Source organism: Thalassophryne amazonica, chromosome 13, assembly GCF_902500255.1.
Source record: "Thalassophryne amazonica chromosome 13, fThaAma1.1, whole genome shotgun sequence".
NCBI lineage: Eukaryota > Metazoa > Chordata > Actinopteri > Batrachoidiformes > Batrachoididae > Thalassophryne > Thalassophryne amazonica.
Genome location: NC_047115.1, coordinates 83,871,440 through 83,898,507, shown reverse-complemented (window position 1 = coordinate 83,898,507; position 27,068 = coordinate 83,871,440). Strand labels below are relative to the sequence as shown.

The 27,068-nt window shown below is 41.8% G+C and overlaps 1 long non-coding RNA gene across 1 annotated transcript; it reads left to right on the top strand.

Annotated features, from left to right (window-relative positions):
* Positions 1-366: 366 nt before the first annotated feature.
* Positions 367-21,693, top strand: LOC117522785. Its single transcript, XR_004564332.1, has 4 exons — positions 367-377; positions 13,742-13,746; positions 16,186-16,191; positions 21,564-21,693. It is a non-coding gene; the product is annotated as an uncharacterized LOC117522785 (long non-coding RNA).
* The last annotated feature ends 5,375 nt before the right edge of the window (positions 21,694-27,068 follow it).

Sequence of the window (27,068 nt, the reverse complement as noted above, 5' to 3'; positions counted from 1 at the left end):
AAATGCAGTTGATTGGCCACCTGAATTTTCCAAGATGGTCATCTTCCAAGATAGCTGCCATTTCAGTGCTCAGAATTACAGTTTTGGAAGTCAAAGTGGATCCAGCAGTTGGATATGTTGTTTTGGACATGAATGTAACATTTAAAATGATGCTGGACACAAATAACACTGTTAAAGCACTTCACCGACTTTCCGTCTGCAGTTTAGTGGGATTATTATGTGGAAAATAGCCATGATACAACCATTAAATGCAGGCTTAGTACTTAGGATGTCACTTGGGCCCTGCTAATGTAATTCAGTTCTTGACAGTAGCAATGGAAGTCTGTATAAGTTAGGACTGATTATTATACAAATAATGAATGTTTATAAGTGCAATGGTAAAAATATTTCGTGAGGTGAAAGATGGAATGTTGCATTCAAAGAGGCAGAGCAAAATGGGATGCAACATTCCATCTTTTACTGCATTAATTATTCTTTCCATTACATGAATGAAAAAACATTCATTATTTGTTTTATATAACACCTAACATTCCTGATGATGTAGTCTGTACCTGATGCTGTGTATTGACTTCTTTGTTTACAAACTGCTTTCCTGTCTGCTTTCCTCAGTCCATTGAAAAATCGCAACAGAAATTTGTCGAGCTCTTAATCTGACAGCACTTGTACTTCAGGTAAAGACGTCCAAGCGAATGCTGCAAATGCCTCTAGATGGCTTATGGCGTACTGGATTTTTTGTGTGTGTGTTACAAGAATGAGCACCATTAATAAAACAAACTGCCATGTTTGTTTTTAAGCTAAGCGCCATGGCGACTAGTGTAAGTGCTGCGGTGGTGGTGCTGTGCAATGGTACAAAACATACCAAAATTGCACAGTAAATGGAACCAAATTTGCACGGTCAATGTGCAATGGCACATTGCAATGGCAAATGCACTGAAAAAGAGAATGTTTGAACCAACTTAAAAAACTGTTACAATTTGTAAAAACCCTAATGAATTAAGTTATTTTGAACTTAAGTTTGTAAGTTAGAGTTGATTTAACTTTAAGTGTTCACGAACACAGATATAGATTTGTGTACGATATTTGAGAGAAAAAGAAATGGTAGAGCTAATCCGCTAACAAAAAAGTTATCTTTGCTAATAACCCGTTACTGAATTCGCAGAACTGTGCCCACCACTGTTACCAACATCATGTCTAAATCCATCATGAATCACTGCTTTGTCACATTGTCAGCCACAGGCTGATAATTAACAAAAATTAAAACTTCTTCACCTTTGTGTTCATCAGCAGATTGCCAACCAGCTTTGAGGTGAATACCACCACCAACTGTACTGGAGTGTGTGTAATAATAAACCATTTCGTGGATACTGCCATATTGGATTTGGCGCGGTGCACTCTGGGACTGTTTAGGGACAATTAAAGCATCCCAGACGTTGTGATCCTCGGGTGTGATCTAGTAATTAAGTCATAAAACCCTGCTGAATCTAATCATCGTATTCAGTTGTCATGCTAGTGTGTGCCTGACCCTCAGAGTGAAATGAGTGGTGCTGTTCGATGTGCAGTTTATAACCGCAACAACGATCAACGATATAAGAACAGGTACAGTACAGTCTGGCCTACGTCACTTCCGCGTAGTTACGGTCGCCATTTTGGGTTGCCGCTGAAAACAAACTGTACGCGCACTCACAACCATTGTTGATATAGTCGTCTTTACTGCTGTTTATTCACAAAGGGCTGCCGATTTGGTCATGCCAAATGGCATAGGTACAGTTGGATATCCGGGTCTCTGATGTGTGTGCACATAGCAACACGCATAGTAACCAGCGAGCCGCTGAAAACAAACCGCTGTCGCGCTCATTTCCTACTTGATGTCCATCACGCTCGCATCATTCCGCCGCATTTTTTTTCTACTTAATATACACCAGTTTTCACAGAGAATGCCACGATCGTGTGCTGCAGTAATAGTGCTTCAAAGGCTGTGGAACGCCACGGCCGCAGCCAAAGCAGAAATGGGAAGCGTCTCGACCAGCCATGCCCCAGGCCAATGAGGGCCAAGTCAAAGCTTCATTTTGTCTCACCTCCTGCAGCTGCCTCTCTTGGAGAACTTGCTACAGCAGTAACCTCACCCAGAGAGTTCCTGCCTCCAGCTGACCTGAGTGACCATGAGGACTCACCTTGTCCAACATCACATGATTCCGTCCTGAAATCAGGGAACTCAATGAACAGAACAGAATGAGGAGAGAAGCAGAATGTGGCGCTTTGGGAGCTCGAAAAAAACAGTTTTTGATCTTTTAACTTACCTTGGTTGGTACAGCCAACTGCAACACATGATCGTGGCATTCTCTGTGAAAACAGGTGTATATTAAGTAGAAAAAGCCGCAGCAGAACGCTGCGAGCGTGATGGACGTCAAAGTAGGAAATGAGAGTGACAGCGGTTTGTTTTCAGCAGCTCACTGGTTACTATGTGCGTTGCTATGTGCGCGCGCATCAGGGACCCGGATGTCTAACCGTACCTATACCAGTATACCATGTCATTAGCAAGAGCTTTGTCAGTGGTGGGCACAGATAACCAAAAAAATAACTGATAACAGATGATCAGATAACTGAAAAGTTATCTTTGATAAAGATAAAACGATAAACCACCCAAAAATGTATCGGAAGTTACAGATAACCGATAAATTCCAGTATTATCTCCGGTACATTTGCAACTACTAACAAACTGAATTTGAGTTTTAACACGACGATCGCTTCTGGTAGCATCAAAAGTGACAACAGACCCAAACAATGAGTCAACACTTCTGTCTTTGTGCGGCATGCCCACTGCTGGAAGCTCCTGCTTACTACATAACTTCCAGCAGTGAAGCAGCTGAGAGGAGCAGTGAAGCTCAACTCTCTACTCAATAGCAGTATCACAGTGAGGCGGAGGTCTTGGAAAATGAAGCAGCGCTGACTTATGGGTTTGATTTATAAATAAAATTAATACCAATAGAATAACTCCATTAATGTCAATTCTGTCATTTGTACAAAGGTAAAATATAACATATATCTTTTAATGTTGAATAATGCACTAATTCTGAAGTTTTGTAACAAACACAGACAGATCGCAAAGGATTCTGGGTAAAATGTGCCTCTGCTAAACACTGATTGGTTCAGTCATTCATTATGTAAACCAACACGTTAATGTGACGTGTGTCATGTGTTGGTGTTTACAGATAAATGTGCTTTTGTAAAATATTCCATTTTTTTATTTGTAAAAATAGGCATTTTTATGGAGCCCTGGAAGTGTCATCGCAAAATGTTTTGCATGTGGAGAGAATGTGCACTCATTTTATTATATTGTGCGCACGTTTTATGATGTTGTGCGCATGCTTTATTATATTGTGCACACATTTTATTTTATTGTGCGCTCGTTTTAAGTATTGTTTGAGTAAAACAAGAGCACGATCTACTTAAACGTGGCCACAATTTGTAAAACGTGCATTCAATACTGGCTTGACACATAAATGTTGGCTATTAGCCACCAAACTAGACTGTGACTACGAGACTGTGTAATACATTTCCCCATTAGAAATGGATGTGGTCAGAGTGTATCATCATGGTTTGGGCGCATAAGGATTGCCGTTTCAAATCCCGCAAAACCTCGGAGAGGTCGCCGTGCTGCGAGATCTCAGTAACATCGAGAACTGCATTGAGGCGCTCTGATTGGGCTGCACTTTAGCTGCTGCACACGGACAGCACCATTAACATCGCAACATAAAACTATTTTTATATTGTGCCTAAAACTCTCATGAATATATTCTCTGGGTTTCTAGATGTTATTGCGTTTATTTTATGTAAACATGCGAGAATCACAGGCTGTCTCTGTTATTTTCAGTGGGAGCTGCTGTGAACTACAATCGCTTCCTGATCATGTCGTTCGGGGGGAAAGTGAAGTTTGCTCTTTAACGTCTTGATTATTGTTCTTTACAACACTGTTTGTCCTCTTTGTTCCAGACTAATATATATAATATGTCTGAAATTCGGTTTGCGTTTATTAAATTACACGCAGATTAAACATAGCAGACATGGATTAATTGTTATAATTGTTTTAGCAAGTTTTCAGGGTATCATACAGCAGTCTGTTATTAACATGATGAAATGCATAAAAAATACATTTTTGTAGTATAATATTAATTTACAATTGTCATCATGTGGATTCTCTATGTTGTTCTGACTGCAGCGACTCTCTGGCATGCAAGGGATTATGGGATACATCAATAGGGCGAATAGAGAACTCCAGCTACCCAACATGATATCATCTGGAGTTTAAGCACATTAAAAAGGATGCTGAGGGTGAAGCGTCTCCCCGTCGTGAGGATGACAATTTAGGTCACATTATGAAGTTCATTTTGAACGAATGGAAAACGTGCGCACGTTTTATTAATTCGAGGGCTCAATTAAAGGAAAACGTGCGCGCAAATGATCATGGCCAGAAAAAAATATCACTTTAAGTGACCTCTCCCGGGTTCCATAGCCCAGCTTCAGGGCCAATACTGCCATGAACATTACTGGCCAGTAGATGGCAGTAGAGACCTTGAAAACGTGCCAAAACAAAATTCCAGATAATCCGTGTCTGCTACATTTAATATGCGTGGAATTTAATAAACGCAGACAAAATAACGTCTATAAACCCAGAGAATATATTCACAAGAGTTTAGGCACTAGAGTTTAATGCTGTTGTCCGTAGAGCCTGATCAGAGTGTTTCAAATGCATTTCTCATGTCGTGAACGTACTGAAATTACCCTATCCTACCCATAATGCACTGCTGGGCACAGCATATATCCACACTAAAACCTTAAAAATTAGTGCATTACTTCAAAACTAAAACATATATCTGATATTTTCACTTTATAAAACTTCAGACATGACATTAATTTAAATAACTTGTCCAAAATTAGTTTGGTTAAAAGTTGAACCATAAGTTAAAAATGTATGCCTCTGGATGACTTGGGTGATATTGCCCTTGTGTTAGTATGGGGTTTTTTTTGTGGCAGGGGGGACCAGTTCTCCTTTGCCTGCAGACGATAGAGTGGTTTCCTGTAGAAGCAGCTCTCCTGTTTTGCAAACGGTAGAACTACACATCTGCTACGAAACATTTAACAGGTAGGTGCTCAACTGATTTTAAATTTTATAAACATTTGTAGCTGTTCAGATTTATTTACGTTATACCGCAAGACAATTAGTCTGAAAATGGTTTTTAAAGTTATCTAAAAAGATAATCCGATAATGAAAACATTATCTTCGATAATTATCGCGCTAATTATCGAAGCTAATATTTTCATTATCGGATTAGCATTTCAGATAATTTTGAAAACCATCAGCGGAATAATTATCTCGCAATAAATTTTGGTCCAATAATTGTTAGACCGCTAACATATTTTTGTAGGCGTGGTGAACAAAGCTTAACAGCTACAAACATTTATAACGTCTGACATCAAAGATTTGAATACCTACCTGTTATGTTTTGTAGTAGATGTACAGTTCTATCCAGACAGAGGAGAGCTAGTTCCAGGAGAAACTGCTCTATCCTCCGCAGACAAAGGAGAACTGGTCAAAGAAAAAAAAAACATTTCTTTTTGCAGACCCGGATTATTTATTTCACAGTCTCTACTGCCATCTACTGGCCAGTAGTGTTCATAGCAGTATTTGCCCTAAGTATTGAGATAGCTCATAATCCTTTGCACGCCAGAGTTTTGCTGCAGCCTCTTGCTGCAGCTGATGAAAAGAAATAAAAATGTACGTTTTGATTGTATAAACATTCATTTACAATTGTTGTTTTCTCACTGTGCTGTTTAAACTGCAGCAACTCTCTGACGTGCAAAGGATTATGGGTTGGGGTCTGGGCTCCAGTAGATAGCAGTGTTCTATTTATTTTGACCCTGGTTATATTAGATGGTTGTCTAATCACAACTTGACTTTTGCAAATGGCTTTTTTTAACAAATAAAAAATGACATATTTTACAAAAGCACATTTATATGTAAACACCAACACACAACTCACATTAACATGTTGGTTTTTACATAGAATGAATGAGTCAACCAATCAGTGTTAGCGGAGGCTCATTTTAGCCATAATCCCTTAGGCATTTGTCTGTGTTTGTTACAAAAACTTCAGAATTAGTGCATTATTTAAAATTTAAAATGTGTTATATTTTAACTTTATACAAATGACAGAATTTACATTAATGGAGTTATTCTATCCAGATAAATTTTATTTATAAATCAAAACCATAAGTCAAAACTGCTTTATTTTCCAAGACCTCTGCCTCACAGCAACACTGCTATACACTGTTAAGGAATAACGAAGTATTTTTTGTGTGTGGAGAGTTGAGTTTAGCTCCTCTCAACTGCTTCACTGCTGCAAAATATGTAGTAAACAGGAGCTTCCTGCAGTAGGCAGGGTGCACAAAGACTGAAGTGCTGACTCATTGTTTGGGTTTGTGGTCGCCTTTGTCGCTTGTTAGTAGTTACAAGTGTAAAGGAGACAATACTGAAAGTTACTGGTTATCTGTAGCTTTTGATAATTTTTTTGAGTGGTTTATCAGCTTAACTTAAAAAAAGATAACTTTTCAGTTAGCTGATTAGCTGTTATCGAAGCTAAGTTTTTGGTTAGCTGAGCGCATCACTGAGCTTTGTCATATCCTATGTTGTTCTTTGATAGGGTTGCCAACTCTCTGAAAAATAAATAAGGGACACCTCACCGCCAGGGCCGACCGACCATTGCCTTCACCCTTCCCAGCGTCTGTGTGAAATGATTTTTAACCATTTGACTGTTGACTTGACCCTGAATTTAAGTAGATGCATACATGCATTTGTTCTGATACGAACACGTGGAAATTATTAGCAATTTATTTTTAGTGCAAATAATTTTCACTCACAATTTCAAAATGAGCATTCTGTCCTGCTTCAAAGTATAAAATAAAAATCTCTCTGTAGTGCTTAACAACAAAACAGAAAATTTGCAATCATCCAAAACAATGTAACAGTGCACATTTACATATTTAGTGTATAAAAGTGCAAAAAATAAAGTTTGAAAAGTAAACAATACTTACAATACTTAGCTGTTGTCGCGCACCCTTTTCCACCCCAGCCATTTTCCTTTTCATTCGCCCCTGTATTTTTGCATTCTTTTTTGTTTTTTTTTTTGTTTTGTTTTTTAGGAGGAGTAACGACGTTACAGACATTGCTGTCCGTAGGCATATCTGCAGTGCCAGTGTCGGTGTCTGTATCGATTCGATATCAGCCATGCTGCGCTTTGTTATTGTCGTCCAGCGACCGTCGTCGGCTCATGACGTTGGTATCTCCTTGCGAGCAGATGTCCCTCGACCAATGAGATAAGAGTGATTCTGTATTGTCAACTCGTGTCTGTCAGCTCATTGGTGAAGAGCAGGAGAGAGAGGCTGGGATCAAATTTACCGTAAGTTTCCATATAAAGCGCCAGTCAATTCATTGACATTTTACAGACTTTTTGATTCTCACAGAAATACGGGACAAACTGCGTCCCGTTTCAGGTCAATATGGAACGCACACTTTTATTTCCAAATAAGGGACGATTCCGTTTTTCAAGGGACGGTTGGCAACCCTATTCTTTGACCTCCACGTTAGAGACATTATGAGGACTGCTTTTTTCCACCTGCGAAATATAGTGAAGATCGGTCCCATCCTTTCTATGGCTGATGCTGAGACCTGATTCATGCATTTGTCTCTTCCAGACTGGACTACTGCAATGTTCTATTTTCTGGTTCCAGCAATAGGGGTCTCCAGTTGGTTTAAAACGCTGCTGCCAGACTTTGACAGGAATCAAAGTTTGATCACATTAACACATTTTGGCATCTCTTCACTGGCTTCCTGTCTTGTGAGTTTGGATTTAAGGTTCTGTTATTACCTATAAATTATTCATGGACTAGCACCTTCCTACTTAGCTGACATAATTAAACCCTATGTACCGGCTCGGACTCTGCGTTCTCAGGGTGCAGGACTACTTTGTGTCCCTAGGGTGAATAAAAAGTCTTATCGTGCCCCTGTTCTGTGGAATGATCTCCCTGCATCAATAAAACAGTCAGATTCTGTAGAGACTTTCAAGTCCAACGGTCAATTTATGTGATGAGACGCACAATTTGGCAGAACACCGGCTGCATGCACTCTTAGCTGTTAGTGCTGTTAGCTCAGACACTGCCTTGGCTTGATGGTAAGCCTCGTCGAACGAATTACCTACAGTAAAATAAACAGTGCAAACAATGGAAATGAACAGCTGTAAAGCTCTATTGCGACTGTATAACCAACATGAATGTCTGCAAACCATCAGACACAACAGTTATATTTGCACTGAAAGTCTTCACCTTACCTTTCACTATGCTGGTTACAATGACAATAAAGAATCTGTATCTGCATAATACTGAGCATCTGGCAAAAATGAAGATACACAGAAGTCAAGTTTCTGGAAGGAGTTTTAATTCTTTATCAAAGCGGTTAAAGCAGCATGTTTGTAAAATACACAGAGCAGTTCCAGTTGGTACAGTAAAAGGATTTCACTCACTCCCCTGTGGAAATCCTGCAGTACACAGCATTATGCAAAACAGTTGCACAAGAAGAACTGAGTGGCATAATTGCAATTTTCTTCATTAGTCATATTCTTTCTCTAGGGCAGCAACTTTGAAAAATGCACAGTTATAGACATCTACAGAATGTTACGCCTCGAGACCGTCAAATAGGAGACATGCTGTTGCTAATCAAACACTGGCACAACTTTTTTCTGTTTATTATCATTATTATTATTATTATTATTATTATTTGAAACACTGCACAGCTTCCAAAACATTAACAAATAGAGAAAAATCCTGGGATGGATTACAAGCACTGTCCAATCAGGCATGATGATCACTGATATCAAAGAACAAATGCAAAACTGCAGCATAGTAAGGTAATTTAGAGAAAAGCTACACTTAAACTAGCCATTTAAATTAGTTATCCATTTACAAATGATCAACACATTAGAAATCCATTTAAAGCCTACTGATTCAAATGGTGTGTAATCTGAAACAAAGTGATGCTTCTTTGTTTTTTCTTACAAATGGAGACATTCAGCGTGTTTCACAATGCAGCAAAACTGTTGGAGTGAAATCAAAACCTGCCCCAATCCAATTACAGATTAAACACACCTGACCTCGTTACGCTCACCCAGCAGGAACACGAGGCTGTGCGCTTAAATGCAGCATTAAGACAACCTAGAGGATGCCAGAAGGTACTGCATATCATCTAAAAATATGTGTCCATGTGACACTGGGATTATGCAAAGTGTACAGTTCACAAAACTCTGTCCAGAAATATAACAAGGTATGTTAGCCAAAAGCTTATGCATGCACACAAATCAGCCTGCAAGTCTCAAACTCCAGGCTTCTGCACAAACAGGCCTATACTGAAAAAGTGCATGCAAAAAAGCACAAGGTTTGAGATTACAAGCATCACCTGTATTTTGGCCAGATGCCGAAGGTACCAATTTGAAAGTTTTATTTAAAAACCTTCTTCATCGAAATCTACTGTATACTGATTAAGGAAACCCCACAGCTGAAATATAACTTCATATATTATCACAATATGGATTGTATAAATGAGTGTTTTACGGGCAGAAGAAACACTGAAACTTATGCTACACTGAATACAGACAAACATGGAAACACAGTTTCTTAGAAATGGTTATGTAAATGGTAGAAAAGCTTTGGCATTTTTTGCCTACAGTTGTGCCTGCACACTTGGAAAGAAAGCAGAAGGAAGCAGTGTGAAAGCTTCACAGAGGGCCTTCTTCACTTTATTTGTTGAATACGCAGCTCCACATAAAACTGTGGTGACTGTAGTTACCTACAATGTATGGTATTTACATGGTTTTAGTTTTGACGTTAGACTATAAGGTGGACTTTGCTACAAGTTCCCAGGTGTCAATACTGAGACGAATGTACCACCTTAAATATTCCCCTATCACTACAACACTTAGACTAGTTTAAAATAGACCGCATGACGCGCCGACAGGGTGCAGCTACACATTTAAGAACAACCCAGCATAGACAGATGATCTTAAACCAATCTCTTAGAGTTAGTACTGTCACAAATAGTGTGTTCTATCTAAATAGGTTCTAATCAGATGTGCTCATTGGTGACTGGAATTTATTTTCTGGAGCAGCTTGTGAGAATAAAGTTGTAGAGTAAAAATACTACACAGCAGTCAAACTAAACCTTTCAATATGACTGCCATCCTGATTTCCACACATTAGAGCCCAGTGTCACCCTAAAACACAAAAGTCCTGGAAATGTTATTAATAATAGGCAGTGCAGCAAGACAGATTTAATCCCCTCCAAACCATACCCAGGTGGTCTGGCTGAGCCCAAAATACACCCTGCAGTATAAAATAGCCCAGGCTGGATTGTACTCTGGGGTGTATTTTGACCTATGTCAAGCTGTACCCCTCTAAACTATATGGATTTGAATCATGTGCGCTTGCATCAGCCAAGCTTGAACCGTCGTGCGCATGCGTGAGTTTTTTCACGCCTGTCGGTTGCATCATTCGCCTGTGGGCAGGCTTTGAGTGAGCACTGGTCCACCCCCCTCGTCGGATTTTCATTGTCAGGAAAATGTCTGAACAGCTGGAGCAGCGCTGCATCAAATTTTTCAAGAAACTGTGTGAGACAGCCAGGTGGAAACCATTCGGAAAATTCAGATGGCTTTCAGTGAAAATCCTATGGGCATCACACAGATTAAGGATCATTACAGCTGGTTTAAAGACGGCCCACAGCGGCTGAGGGTGCGCCGTGCTTCGAGCGGCCATCGACAGGCTGAAATGACCAGATCATTTCCAAAGTGAAGGCTGTGTTGATCCGGGACGTCGTGTGACTACCAGAGAAATGGCAGAAAAGGTGGACATCAGCCATTTTTCGTCAGATTCCACTGTTACAGGAGATTTTGTAATGAAAGACGTGCGGAGGCATTCGCGCGTCGGGACAAAGCCACAATGGTGGATAACAAAAGCAAGTCCGTGTTGTAAGTCTCACGGGACATGCTGTGACATGGCCAGCTCTCCACAATTTCTCGGATACTCACTCGACTAAAAAGCCACCGAAAACCGTCTGAATCTTCTGAATGGCCATTGCGGCTTCGTCCCGACGTGCGAATGCCTCCGCACGTCTTTCATTACAAAATCTCCTGTAACAGTGGAATCTGACGAAAAATGGCTGATATCCACCTTTTCTGCCATTTCTCTGGTAGTCACACGACGTCCCGGATCAACACAGCCTTCACTTTGGAAATGATCTGGTCATTTCAGCCTGTCGATGGCTGCACGAAGCCGCTGTGGGCTGTATTTAATCTGGTTGTAATGCTCCTTAATCATAGGATTTTCACCGAAAGCCATCTGAATTTTCCGAATGGTTTCCACCTGGCTGTCTCACACAGTTTCTTGAAAAATTTGATGCAGCGCTGCTCCAGCCGTTCAGACATTTTCCTGACAATGAAAATCCGACGAGAGGGGTGGACCAGTGCTCACTCAAAGCCTGCCCACAGGCGAATGATGCAACCGACAGGCGTGAGAAAAAACTCACGCATGCGCACGAAGGTTCAAGCTTGGCTGATGCAAGCGCACGATTCAAATCCATATAGTTTTTGCAAAAAATAAAAAGGTCCGATACTTTTCTAACAGACCTCGTATGTGTGTCTTTCTTTTTTAAAATAAATAAATGAGTTCTTCCATCATAATTTCTGTTACAGATGTGCGCACACAGCAACACAGACTTAATGACACACTCGCCCCTCTGCCAGTGTTATACGTAGATCAATCCCATTTCCCTCATGAATACGTGTGAGGTGGAGATGTCTCCGCTGTTGGAACCATGAATGGGAGAAGAGGAAACAAAAACCAAAAAGAAAATAATCTTTGCACCTTGAATCAACTGGTATCACATATCCACTATTAGACCACCTGGTGCTCAGGACACACCCACAGAGCCCCCAAAGAGAGAAAAATAAATATATGAAAAAAATGCTACTGCCTGCACAAAACATACAAATTATTCCCAAAGATGGATTAATTGAAGCACCTGCCAAATTTCTAAATCAGTGCACAAGACCAATACACTGGAAAAAGAGAGGCGCTGCCTCACATCATGCTTCTCTCCGAACAAACAAAACCTGTGGTCAGTCAGTGTATTTTTGTATTTGTTATTATCTACACAAACAGTAATGACTTCTCTCACCCGATGACTTGGTGCAGGATAGATGCTAATCGTCCACACAAAGTAGTTAAATGTGAGAACAACAGTGCTGTGAAAAAGTGTTTGCCCCCTTGACCCTTTACATGTTAGATGTTTATTAGGACATCAAAAAACTAAACAAAAATTCAGGCCTTGTATATTAGAATTTCCAAAATCATGCTCTTTAAACTCACAGTGAAAGTAAATCTCTACAGTTTGATATAAATTAATCTAAAAGCCAAAATGATGGTGTGAATAAGTAAGTTCCCCTTTAGTATCACACATGTAAACAATCACTTTTATATACAGTTTTCTTCGGACAAGTCAGGGGAGAGATACGTGAACATTCGCAAGACACTGACTATGTCTTGGACATTATTTACATGAATTATTAAGAAATACAAACAGTATGGCACTCTATGGTAAATCTGTGTGGAGTAGACAGTTCTCAAAAACTGTATAAGAAGGTGAAGAGTGAGGAAAGCCACCAAGACAACCCTTTAGACGTTATAGACTTCTGTGGCTGTGATTGAAGAGATTGTGCATAGTGCAAGTTTTGCATTTTGTAACACCACTCCTGCCTTCCTAGTGGAGTTACACAGAATAATTTTCTTTCAACAAAACATCTAATCTATGCTTGAATCTCCAATGTGCCTTCTGGCAAATTGTAGCTGAACTTTAAAGTGTTTTTTTTTTTCTTTCTTTTTTTTTTTAATAGAAACCTTCTCTATACCACTTCACCATGAAGCTGTCTAACTGGTGATATAACACTCAAAACTTGCACTTTGCACAATTTCTTCAATCACAGCCACAGAAGGGTTGTCCTGATGGCTTTCCTCACTTCACCTTCTTATACAGTCACTCAGTTTTTGAGAACTATGTACTCCACACAGATTTACCATAGAGTGCTATACTGTTTGTATTTCTTCATAATTCATGTAAATAATGTCCAAGACATAGTCAGTGTCTTGACAATGTTCACGTATCCATCCCCTGACTTGTCCGAAGAAAACTGTATGTAGAAGTGATGGTTTAAATGTGCTATACTAAAGGGGGCACTTACTTATTCACACCATCATTTTGGCTTTTAGATTTTTAATTAATTTATATCAAACTGTAGAGATTTACTTTCACTGCGAGTTTAAAGAGCATGATTTTGGAAATTCTAATATACAAGGCCTGAATTTTTGTTTTGTTTTTTGATGTCCTAATAAAAAAATCTAACATGTAAAGGGTCAAGGCGGCAAACACTTTTTCACAGCACTGCACTTGTATCCTGTGTGAACACAATATCATTTTGAGTGTTGAATAAAATGTGGCCAAATTACATATTTATTTGTCCCCATTTGAGCTCTGCATTAACCACAGATGGGGTCACGTGGGCAGTGCTGTGTAGCTCCCACTGATCTGAAGCTGCACAGAGAAGAAAGACATGGCCATGTGTGTGCTGTTACTCTGCTTATACATTAGTGAATGTTTACACATTTATGTCTGATCAATCATAATCCATTGTTTTGCCACCTTGACAACAATAACCAACCACATTCAGTTTAGGTCGTGCACATTTGATACACTTTCTAGTACGTTTTCAATTTGGTTTCCACACCGTGTTGTCAACCTGCTGACATCATGTGAACTGAGTGAATATATGCTGCCATCCATATGTGAAATAAAGTCAAAATACAGTATCTTGATTAATTTTGTGTATTTGTGCGTGTGTGTGTTGGCGGGGTGGGTGGAATTTAGGTATATTCTGGGCTAGATCACTTTAACTCCAGCTATAATCTGGGCAGAGGAACAGAGGGTATATTTTGGGCTGTTACACTGGCAATATTTAATGGGACCATCATCAAAATTACTTAACTACATTTTCAATATATAACAATTTTCAAGATGAGATTTTGTTGATTCAAATGGTGAATTTTGAAATGCAGGGATCGTTTTTTCTGTCACTTTGACCAATTTTGGGCCACTGCACAAAGACATCATCTTGACCAATATTCAGAGACGATTGCGTAGTTTTTCACCTTCACAGTTTTAACTTATAACTGGTTAAGTGGTACATGCTGGTCGCACAAAAAGTAGAAGCAGGCTGAAGTAGAAAGTTTTCATCCTGTCAGCAGCAAGTTATCTCTCACAGAAGGATCATGTATCATCAAAGAAAGCAATGACCTGGACTTCCTTTGGGTCCTCCACATGCTTTGTTATTTTTTGTTATGTTTCCATCATGTCACGTGACTGCAGTGGTAAATTCAACTGACCAGTTTTAGCAGAGATTTCTGACCAAAAATTTATGTTTTAAAGGAAAGTTTCTGCAACTGTGGTTCTCTCAAAAATTTCAAAAAGCTAAATTCTTTCATTGTCTCATTTATTGATTGTGGCAAGAATGTCAAACTAATGCATATTTAAAAATGAATTACAAGCAAACATGTTGTATGCAGGGAGACCTCTTCAGAAGACCAGGGGCCGTGTGTGTGTACAACTGAAGTTGTGTCAGGAAGTGCATCCGGTGTAAAACCTGTGCCAAATCCCAATGCAATTCTGTGCTGTATCCGGTGTGGAGACCCTGTACACCCCCCCCCACCCCCCCACCCCCCCCCCCAAAAAAACAAAACAAAAACAAAGACAGAACAAAACAGTGAGCAGCCAAAAGGCAACAACAAACATGTTATAATTCATACTTTATGTCAGAAAGAGGAATACTGATTAAAGCCAAACAAGATTTTACATGACTGTAACTGTGTAGCATATAGTCAGACTGAATAGTTTCAAAACTTTTCATATGCATCCAAATGGCTTCTTCAGTCTAAAGGTCTGGTAGCATCAAAATATCCTCTCCAGGGGAGCTCATTTGAATGTTGTCCTACACAGCTGTTGATGTCAACCCTAACACAGCTCGGCCTGTCGTGACAATTACGGCATCAGCTCGTCATACGATATATGGAAAACCTCAATAACTTCTGCTAAGCCCATTGTGTACAGTTGTGCTCAAAAGTTTACATACCCGGCAGAATCTTTTTTTTTTTTTTTTGGTAATTTTTCAGAGAATATGAATGATAACACAAAACTTTTTTTTTTTTTCATTCATGGTTAGTGGTTGGGTGAAGCCATTTATTGCCAACAAATATGTTTACTCTTTTTAAATCATAATGACAATAGAAAGTATCCAAATGACCCTGATCAAATGTTTACATACCCCTGTTCTTAATACTATGTATTGCTCCCTTTAACATCAATGACAGCTGGGATTCTTTTGTGGAAGTTGTGGATATTTCTGTGAAGGCTCTCAGTTGTCCAGGAGGTTTCCATAGTAGAGAAGCTTCTTTACTATGAAGTTGTGGATAATAATAACCTTTATTTAACCAGGTAGAAATCCATTGAGATTGGAACCTCTTTTAGAAAGATGACCTGGCCACGTCATAGTGGACAGGTTAACATCAACATGAGGACGTTGGTGATAAATAAAATACAACCATCTTGGTCATAATAACATTGCACATGGTGTACAGGCTCAAACAGATTTAGATTTAGAAATATAGGCACTGTGCAAAGGACTTCAAATTGCGATCTCGCAAAATAGACTGGAAGGTGTTCAAGGAAGACAATCTGGACAGTTTCACATCAGATTGGAGAACTTTCCAGTCAGAGGGAGCTGAAAAACTAATGGCTTTCTATCCTGTTTAAGTGCGGACATGTGGAACACAAAAATATAACATGTCATTTGAGCCCACAGCATAGCGGCTTTCAGATCTCTGAAGTCAACTGGATAAATAGATCAGAACCAGACCAATAAAAGTTTTGTAAACCAGGATCATCTAATGTGTATATCACCCAACAGACAAAGAGGCCATGCCCGCTTTGGCATACAACTCACAGTGGTGTGTGAGGTGGCTACAACCAGTGATGAATCTCAGGGGGCAGTGATACACCAGGGCCAAGGACTGTAGATAACTAGTTGAGGCACACCTATGCATGACATCGCCATAGTCCAATAAGGGCAAGATGGCAGCAGTTATCAGGAGCGTTCAAGCACTTAAGGAGAAGCATGACTTGTTTCTGCAAAGGAAGCCCAGCTTCACTATCAATTTGGATATCAAGTGTTTAAAATGACCAGAAATGCTGTGAAGGCTCTGTGTGTGGAGGGACTGTCTTGGATGAGATGTCTCTTCAACATTGTGTTGAGGTCTGGGACAATGCCCAAGGAGTGGCAAATTGGGGTGGTGGTCCCCATATTTAAAAAAAGGGGACCACAGAGTGTATGCCAATTACAGAGGCACCAAACTACTCAAACACAGTGTTGAGACACCGTATTTGTAAAGAATTTCTAACAAGAGACTGTGATCCACGGTGTCAAATGCCTTCGAGAGAATCCAATGCCTCAAATACATCATTTAAAACTTTTAGGATAGCAGTTATGGTGCTGTGTTGCTTCCTAAAACCAGACTAGAAAGGGTTTAAAATGTTTGATTCTAGAAAGTCCTTCAACTGATTACAGACCATCTTTTTGAATAATTTTGCCAAAACACAATTTTGAGATAGGTTTCTTGGAGTAGAGCAGAGAAGGATATTCTTTTACCAAAACAGATCAAATCTAGGTTTGTATTTCAGATGTACCTTCTTGCAATTTGGAGCTAAAAGTTCAGGTCTTCTTTTTAAGAACATCCTCCTTTACACCACTTTATCATGGAGCTGTATAACTGGTGATACAAAAATGAAAAGCTTGGACTATGCACAGTTTCTCCAATCACAGCCACATAAGCCTATAACTTCTTCTCAGTTGTCTGGGTTTCTTTAGTGGCTTTCACATTCTTCTCCTTCTTGCACAGTCTCTCAGTTTTTGATAACTGTCTACTCCTTTGCAAATTTACCAGAGTGCCATACAGTTTGTATTTCTTCGTAACTGATGTAAATAAAGTTCAAGACATATTCAGTGGCAGCTTTACCATTGTCCACAACTACCACAAAAGACTCCAAGCTTTCATTGCTGTTAAAGAGGGCAATAAAAGGTATGAAGAACAGGGGTATGTAAACTTTTGATCAGGGTCATTTGGGTAGTTTCTGTTGTCATGATTTGAAAAGAGTAAACACAGTTGTGATAATAAAGGACTTCACCCAACCACTAACCATGAGTGTAAAGTTTTTGTGTTATCATTCATATTCTCTGAAAAAATGGGAAAAAAAAAGAAAAAAAAAAAAAAAGAAATTCTACCAGGGTATGTAAATGTTTTGACCACAACTGTACATACATAAACCAAGATGGCAGAACACGCTCTGAAACGGCTTATTTTTGTATAAATCTAACATGTTTCTCATATATTTTGTAAAGGTCAGTGAGAAATAAACACTTCTAAGTCTAAAAAATGCTGTTTTTGAAATCAGATAACACCTCTGAAGTGATGTACAAGACATTTTACAGATCGTATACAGTGTTTATTACATGGAAAATACAATACAAAAACTTTGGGACTTTTTTGTCTGGTTTATACGACGACGGTTTAGTTGAGTTTTACTGTCCATGGGACTGAACGATAAATTTACCTCGCAAAGCTTTGATAATGATGTCGATGATCGGCTTCCAACCTACATCGCTGACTTTATTGTCCCAAATTTTTCTTTTGTTCAGATTTGAAGGGAATCTATGGATCTTGAAGCCCTTGCTGTGACTATTTGTGCATCCAAATGCACAACAACCTGTCATTTTCAGCGAATAAATAAATAAAATAGAAGGACTGACATGGAGACACCCTAACAGCCAACACTATATTTGCCCCAGATGACACTCTCTCTAATAAAGGCACTCTAATTTCACCCATCCCCCACCCAAAAAAGAGACAAATTATAAGTATTTTAAATGTTAAAAATGTTTAATATTCATGAATGTAAATAAAAGGAAAAAAGAGACGGGGAACTGTTGTGTGAGCCGCCCGAAGAGGAGGTACTGCTGGCCCAACACCAGAGGGCGCCTTGCCTGATGTCGGGCTTCAGGCACCAGAGGGCACAGTCGCCTCGCAGGAGCACCAGGAGCACCTGAGCTGACAGCTGTCAGTCATCAACCATCATCACCATAAAAGCCTGGGAGAATCATCAGAACCCTGCCGAGTTATCAGCTTACCCGTCAGGTAACCTACCATTTGCCATTGTGCCATTCGCACATTTATTGCCTCTGATTTTTGCAGTTGTAACCTTTGGTATACTCGCAGCTTGGAGCTGGGTTTGTGGAAGTTGGAGGGAGTTGGCGTTTCCACTCCTCACTTCTCTTATCTTTAAGTATACTGTTGGTAGTGCACGTTTTCAGTGTTCCTGTTTTCTGGGAGTGGTGGAGTTTTCCCTCAGGACAGGAACTGAACTGTTTGCTGACTGTTACTGTGTGTACACACACCCACCTGTAACCTGTGTCTGAGGGGCATATACCATCCGTTGAACAATCAATGGAGACGCAAGGTGCACAGGCTCCAGCAGGAGGCAGGTTGGGTGAGTTGCAGCAAATATTAACCACACTCACTGCTCGGCTGGATTTGGTGACCGAGCAGAACATACTGCTCGATCGTAGGATGGAGGCTCTCACCGCTCAGGTGGAAGCGCGCGCACAGGGCGCGGCTGCTGCTCCTCCTGCGGACCTGTTGCTGAACAGAGACCCTCCAGTGGTCGTTCAACGAACCCCTCCTCCCCGTCCCCTGAAGCATACATTAGCCCCGGACTTCTTAATGCAGTGCTCACTCGTCTTCGCACAATGTCCCGTAATGTATGCATCAGACTCCAGCCGGGTGGCTTATGTCGTTAATTTGCTTCGAGGTGAGGCACGCGCCTGGGCTACAGCGCTTTGGGAACAGAGTTCAGACAGGGAACACTGTCGCCAAGTGCTTGCTCACAGGGGGTCGTTTTGACCGTTGGGGGTTTTTACATAATTATTGTATGGCCTTGCCTTACAATATAAAGCGCCTTGGGGCAACTGTTTGTTGTGATTTGGCGCTATATAAATAAAATTGATTGATTGACTGATTGACTGTACGTCCCACCAGACGCAAGAGCTGCGGTCCTGGACTTCTGTCACGGTTCCAAGCTCTCCTGCCATCCAGTGGTGCGAAGAACCGTGGCAGTGGTCCGGCAGCGTTTCTGATGGGCGTCACTGGAAACCGATGTCCGGGAGTATGTCCGGGCCTGCACCACCTGCGCCAGGGGCAAGGCTGTTCATCAGCAAGAAAAAGGACTCCTCCAGCCGTTGCCGGTGCCTCAACGCCCCTGGTCCCATATAGGCCTGGACTTCGTCACGGGTCACCCTGCATCCCAGGGTATGATGACCATCTTGACGATAGTGGACCGGTTCTCCAAGGCGGCCCACTTCGTGGCCCTCCCGAAGCTCCTGGCTGCCCAGGAGACTACAGACCTCCTGGTCCACCACATCGTGCGTCTGCATGGTATCCCCACGAATATCGTCTCAGACCGTGGTCCCCAGTTCTCCTTGCAAGTCTGGAGGAGTTTCTGTAGGGAACTGGGGGCCACTGTGAGCCTCTCGTCCGGGTACCACCCACAGACTAATGGACAAGCAGAGCGGGCTAACCAAGATCTGGAGCAGGCCTTAAGGTGTGTAACCTCCGCGCACCCGACGGCCTGGAGTCAACATCTGGCCTGGATTGAGTACGCCCATAACAGCCAAATATCATCGGCGACCGGCCTCTCCCCATTCGAGGTGTGTTTGGGGTACCAGCCCCCATTGTTTCCGGCTGTGGAGGGAGAGGTCAGGGTCCCCTCGGTCCAGGCCCACCTCAGAAGGTGCCGTCGGGTGTGGCGAACAGCCCGCTCTGCCCTTCTGAAAGCCTGGACGAGGGCGAAGAGCCATGCGGACCGCCGACGTACCCCGGCCCCCGCATACCAGCCTGGGCAGGAAGTTTGGCTTTCAACCAGGAATATACCTCTGCATACGGACTCGCCTAAACTCACGGACAGGTACATCGGACCATACACCATCATCAAGGTCAACAGTCCAGCCGCAGTGAAGCTGGGAGTTTCAGCTTCACTGCGGATACACCCCGTATTTCACATGTCCAAGATAAAGCCATACCACACCTCAGACCTCTGCACCCCCGGACCAGTGCCGCCTCCTGCCTGCATCATCGATGGTGAGCATGCATGGACAGTCCGCAGGGTCCTTGATGTTCACCGGAGGGGTTGGGGCCTCCAATATCTGGCGGACTGGGAGGGTTATGGACCTGAAGAACGTTCCTGGGTGAAGAGGAGCTTCATCCTGCATCCAGCCCTCCTGGCAGAGTTCTACCAGCGACATCCTGACAAGCCTGGTCGGGCGCCAGGTGTTGGGCCAGCAGTACCTCCTCTTCGGGCGGCCCACACAACAGGACCCCCCCCTCAACATCAACCATCATCACCATAAAAGCCTGGGAGAATCATCAGAACCCTGCCGAGTTATCAGCTTACCCGTCAGGTAACCTACTGAGCCGCTTTGTGCCATTCGCACATTTATTGCCTCTGATTTTTGAAGTCGTAACCTTTGGTATACTCGCAGCTTGGAGCTGGGTTTGTGGAAGTTGGAGGGAGTTGGCGTTTCCACTCCTCACTTCTCTTATCTTTAAGTATACTGTTGGTACTGCACGTTTTCAGTGTTCCTGTTTTCTGGGAGTGGTGGAGTTTTCCCTCAGGAGAGGAACTGAACTGTTTGCTGACTGTTACTGTGTGTACACACACCCACCTCTAACCTGTGTCTGTTCCTGCCAGCAGTACCAGATCTGACAGCTGGGAGCAGTGGCCACCTGGGGACTCGGGATTTGGCGGCTCCGGTGTGTTGCAGGTCTCCATTGGTGGTGGAACCTTGTGGGTCCCGGCTCTTCTCTGGATAAGGCGTCTCCTATCCTCGGGCCTGCCCACACGTCACCTTCTTATGGAACTTTTGATTGACAGACTAAAGCAGTATTTGACCTGTAGTGCACATTTGCAATATTAAATTGTATTTATTGGCATCTCTATTGTCCGTTCATTTATGCCCCGTGTGGGTCCGTGTCTTACACTTTCCCAACAGGGAACAATGAATTAAATAGACTTATGTTTTAGCTCAGCCAAATCAGCAATCAGCTCATGGCAGGTAGACACGCCCATTAGTGAAACTTTTCAAGCAAAACTCAAGTCTATTTAATTTTGTCATTGAGTTTTATGATTCTACTTTATTTCTCTTATTTATTTTTTGGGATATTTGATTTTAAATATATAATTATAAATATAATTAATCATTCATTCAATGGGTCTCCTTGCATTATAGACAACAAAAATAGCCTTAAAATTAAAGTAATACAGTTTAGCAAAATTATTTCTGCACAACATATGGCAGTCTGAACCACCAGGTTGCTTTAGGTAGAAGAAACCATCTGGATGAATTATGAAAACTTTTGAAGAATAAACAAAATTGTCAGTTACCTTCAATTAAACATCTCTATGTTGCTGACAGGGATACGAGGTCTGTCCAAAAAGTATTGTACCTTTTTATTTTTTCAAAAACTATATGGATTTGAATCACGTGTGATTACATCAGCCAAGCTTGAACCTTCGTGCGCATGCGTGAGTTTTTCCACGCCTGTCGGTTGCGTCATTCGCCTGTGGGCAGGCTTTGAGTGAGCACTGGTCCACCCCTCCTGTCGGATTTCAGTCCATAATCCGCGTGACGCCGACAGAATCTTCACCGATATCCAACTGAATCTATCGAATGGTTTCCAACTGCCTGTCTCTAACAGTTTCTGAAAAAAATTTCATGGAGCAAAGCGGCAGTCTCTCAGCAAGTTCTCAGACAAAAGAAATCCGACGGGAGGGGTGGACCAGTGCTCACTCAAAGCCTGCCCACAGGCGAACGACGCAACCGACAGGCGTGGAAAAACTCACGCATGCGCACGAAGGTTCAAGCTTGGCTGATGTAATCACACGTAATTCAAATCCATATAGTTTTTGAAAAAAATAAAAAAGTACGATACTTTTTGGACAGACCTCGTATGAATCTTCAACATCCACTGACAAGCTGCCGTGACACTCCGCCACAGGAAATACACCTCTGTTGGAAGCCTTAATGACATGTTGGAACATGTCCAGCTGTTAAACAATTTCTCATATACTCACTCCACTGAAAGCCATCAAAAGCCGCCTGGATTTTACAAATGGTTATCAACACGGCGGTGTTTTTCCTGTGCCGCTGCACCGCGCTGGCTGCGTCCCAACGCGCGGACCCGTCCGCATGTCTTTCATTAAAAAAATCTCCTTTAACAGTGGAATATCTGGATAAAATGCTGAAACCGACTTCTTCTGAAACTTCTCTGTTCTCTCACGACGTCCTGGATCAATAGAGCCTGAAATGTGGAGGTTTTCAGCTTGAAACAGGCTGACGACGGCGCCTGAGAGCGCTGCGCGACGTCTCGCACCGTGGGAAGTCCTTAAAGCGACAGTATCACCTCAAAATCTCTCATCAGCTGTTAAAATTTTCACCGAAAACCAGTTTAATTTTTCGAACCGTGTCCACTTCGATGTGTCTCACAGGTTTAGAAAAAATTTTGATCAAACAAAGCGCCAGTCTCTTAGCAACTTCTCAGACAAAGGAATTCCGACGAGGGGCTGGACGACTCCTCCCACAAGGAGTGCTCACAGGCGAATGACGTCACCGACAGGCGTGGAAAAACTCATGCATGCGCACGAGGGTTCAAGCATGTCTGACGTAAAAACATATGAATGAAATCCATGTAGTTTTTGAAAAAAATAAAAAGGACCGTTACTTTATTGACAGCCCTCGTGTATATATATATATATACATACACACTGTATGTGTGTGCATGTGTGTAAAAAAAAAAAACAGTGTCATCATTTTATACTATGGCTGTTAGTGGTGGTTTGATCCTCTTTTTGTATTCAGTGATAATCCACATAAATTAAAATTTGAATGACGACACCAAATTGTTTAATCACAATTTTTGGATGAAAATACAAAAAATAAAATAAAAATCTGGTTCTATGGCTCAACTGATATGTAACACGTTATGTAGACTAATACAATGCTGATCTATTTTCTCTCAACACAAGATTATATTATGTTGACTTTAACACACAACTGCAGCTGAAATCTGGTTTACAGTGCATCCAGTAAGTATTCACTGCACTTGATGTTTTCCACATTTTGTTATGTTACAGCCTTATTCCAAAATGGATGAAATTATTATTTTTTTCCTCAAAATTCAACACACAATACCCCATGATGACGACCTGAAAAAAGTTTAAGATTTTTGCAAATTTATTAAAAATAAAAAAAGAAACCCCTAAGAAATCACAAGAACATAAGTATTCACAGCCTTTATCATGAAGCTCATAATTGAGCTCAGGTGCCTCCTGTTTCCACTGATCATCCTTGAGATGTTTTTACAGCTTAATTGGAGTCCACCTGGGGTAAATTCAGTAGATTGGACATGATTTGGAAAGACACACCTGTCTACCTATAAGGACCCACAGCTGACAGTCAGAGCACACACTAAGAAGTCAAAGAAATTATCTGTAGACCTCCGAGACAGGATTGTCTCGAGGCATAAATCTGGGGAAGGGTATAAAAACATTTCTGCTGCTTTAACGGTCCCAATGAGCACAGTGGCCTCTATCATCTGTAAATGGAAGAAGTTCAGATCCACCAGGACTCTTCCTAGAGCTGCCCACCCGTCTAAACTGAGTGATCTGGGGAGAAAGACCTTAGTCAGGGAGGTGACCACAAACCCAATGGTCACTCTGTCAGAGCTCCAGCATTCCTCTGTGGAGAGAGGAGAACCTTTCAGAAGGACAACCATCTCTACAGCAATCCACCAATCAGGCCTGTATGGAAGAGTTTTTTTATACTAGTGTCTTTGTTTGTTCTGTTTGATGTCTGTCGGCTGTGGCGCCTACTGATTTATCTCATTGCTCTCATTAATTTGTTAATATGTTGGCAGCAGAGAAATATGACCAAATGCTCTGCTTCATCTTCAGGTGAGGGCAATCAATTATGTCAATATTTAGACAGGTGTTTTACATGGAGATGCTGTCTGACGAAGGGCTCTTGCCCGAAACGTTACGTTTATTTTTTCTTAAATCAAATTTTTTTTGTATTGGAGCACTGTGGCTGTGCGGATCATTTGGATTCTCTCTTTGATATATTTTTTTGGTCCTGCACGCCTTTTTGTGTGTTTTGGATGTGCGTGTCTCCACTGTATCACCTGTATGGAGGAGTGGCCAGATGGAAGCCACTCTTTAGTAAAAGGCACATGACAGCCCACCTGGACTTTGCCAAAATGCACCTGAAGGACTCTCAGACCATGAGAAACAAAATTCTCTGGTCTGATGAGACAAAGATTGAACTCTCTGGCGTGAATGCCAGGCATCATGTTTGGAGGAAACCAGGCACCATCCCTACAGTGAAGCATGGTGGTGGCAGCATCGCGCTGTGGGGATGTTATTCAGTGGCAGGAACTGGGAGACTAGTCAGGATTGAGGGAAATATGAATGCAGCAATGTATAGAGACATCCTGGATGAAAACCTGCTGCAGAGTGCGCTTGACCTCAGACTGGACCAACGGTTCATCTCTCAGTAGGACAATGACCCTAAATACACAGCCAAGATATCAAAGGAGTGGCTTCAGGACAACTCTATGAATGTCCTCGAGTGGCCCAACCAGAGCCCAGACCCGAATCTGATTCAACATCTCTGAAGAGATCTGAAAATGGCTGTGCAATGACATTCATCATCCAACCAGATGAGGTTTGAGAGGCGCTGCAAAGAGGAATGCGCAAAACTGCCCAAAGATAGGTGCACCAAACTTCTTGCATCATTTTCAATAAGACTTGAGGCTGCAATTGCTGCCAAAGATGCATCCAAAAATATTGAGCAAAGGTTGTGAATCCTTATGTACATGTGATTTCTTTTTTTATTTGTTTGTTTGTTTTGTTTTGTTTTTTAATAAGGTTACAAAAGAAAAAAAATCATGTTGTCATTATGGGGTGTGGGTGGAATTTTGAGGGAAAAATTTATTTACTCCATTTTGTAATAAGGCTGTAACATAATAAAATGTGGACAAAGTGAAGTGCTGTGAATACTTTCCAGGTGCACTGTAACTGAATCTGCTTGAAAGTTCCCAGATGTCATTTCTGAAAGTTTTTTTTTTTTGAGATGTTAGAAAACAGTAATGCTTTTCCCAAAAGAACATTTCAATATTCGTCACACATTAGTAACGTAAAGGAAAATATTAAGTAATATATAAAATATTAAGTAATTCTTTGCAAAATAAACACGAGTGCCCAGTGTGAAAATGACAATTATCTTGGCTGGACACGAGCAATGACAGCTGCACTGCACTGTGCGCTGCTTTGCACCGGGTAAAACATAGGGCCCCTAAATGTTGTCTTCTCGCTTTTATCTTTAATTTCTGAATTGGCTTCACTGCATTTTGTTGCATGTTAATTCCTCCTGCACCCCTTAGAGAGAGTCTGTCTCACAGTTTGAGAACCATTGACCCTGAGGTCAATGGTTCTCAAACTAAGCTACATACTAAGTGACAGAGCAACATCCAATGTTAAACCTAATACCCTGCCTTGTATTGCAAAACTGGGATATTCTTTTTTACACTGGAACAGTTGTGACGGAGTATTGTCTTAAAAGAGAAAAATCCACTAAGTATTTATGAGTTATGATGCATCCATGGCAACAATTTGATTGATGAACACTGACTATCATCAAAAGGCATTACTCCAACAGTTTAACCAGGCTGACAATGCTGTACGCATCACAGTGGACCGCTCTCTCTACGTGCAAGCAGCCACCAGCACAGGGTGTCGCAACAGGAGGAAGGTGTTCTGAGAGTAAAACAATTCTTCAGAATTAGGGCACACATTACGTGACAGACGCCGAGGGGAAGCGTGAACTGATTACACAGGCAACAGAGCCGGTGAATAATTCAGTCATCTTCAGATTTTTAGCAGAAGGGCTGAGAGGGGAGGCAGTGCCACAAAACCCACCAACCCTCAGAGCCACGGGCTGCTATTGCTCCTGTTGTCATCATGCACGTGGAGCTTCCTGCTTGTGATCCCACCACCTAGAAAATGATACGTGTCATGCTGTACTTGAACATTGCATAGAAACTCGAGCTTACTCTCGGATGCACGGGAAAGCGGGCACTCTCTGGAAACCTGCCGGCTCTCGGCTTCATTCATGCCTTGCTGGGAGGTTGCTACAGAAAAGAACAAGGGAAATGACCGGGGGCGGGAGGCATTTTGGGTCCTGCCGCTCGTCTCTGCCCCCGCTGTGCACTCCTCTGCTCCTGGCTACAACAGAGGAGAGGTGAGAGGGTATCTATTGGCACAGCACAAACACGGCAGCAGCCACAAACACGGCGACTGTCACTGTGTGGCGATGTGGCGCTAGCAGCTGCCGGCTGACGAGCACACAGAGCCGCACATGCTCAGTTTGGAAGAGGATTCTGGCTCCTCTGGAGTTTCAGGATCAGGTTCAGGCTCGGGCTCAGCTGGCTCGTCGTCAGTGGCTCCACCTTCAGCCTCCCCATCGCCGTCCCCACTAGCGTCGTCGCCCCCTGCCTCCAACTGTCCCTCCTGACACTTTTTCAACCTGAGACATCGGCAGACAGATGGAGAAACACATGACACACAAGATAATAACAAACAAGCAGGGGCACTCAGAGACCTGTGCCTCACGTCCGACACTCATTCTTTGTGATTCAGTGATTACCATCATAGACGGTTCTGTGTGGCCTTAACTTTCACTCCTTTATGTACAGAATAAAACCAC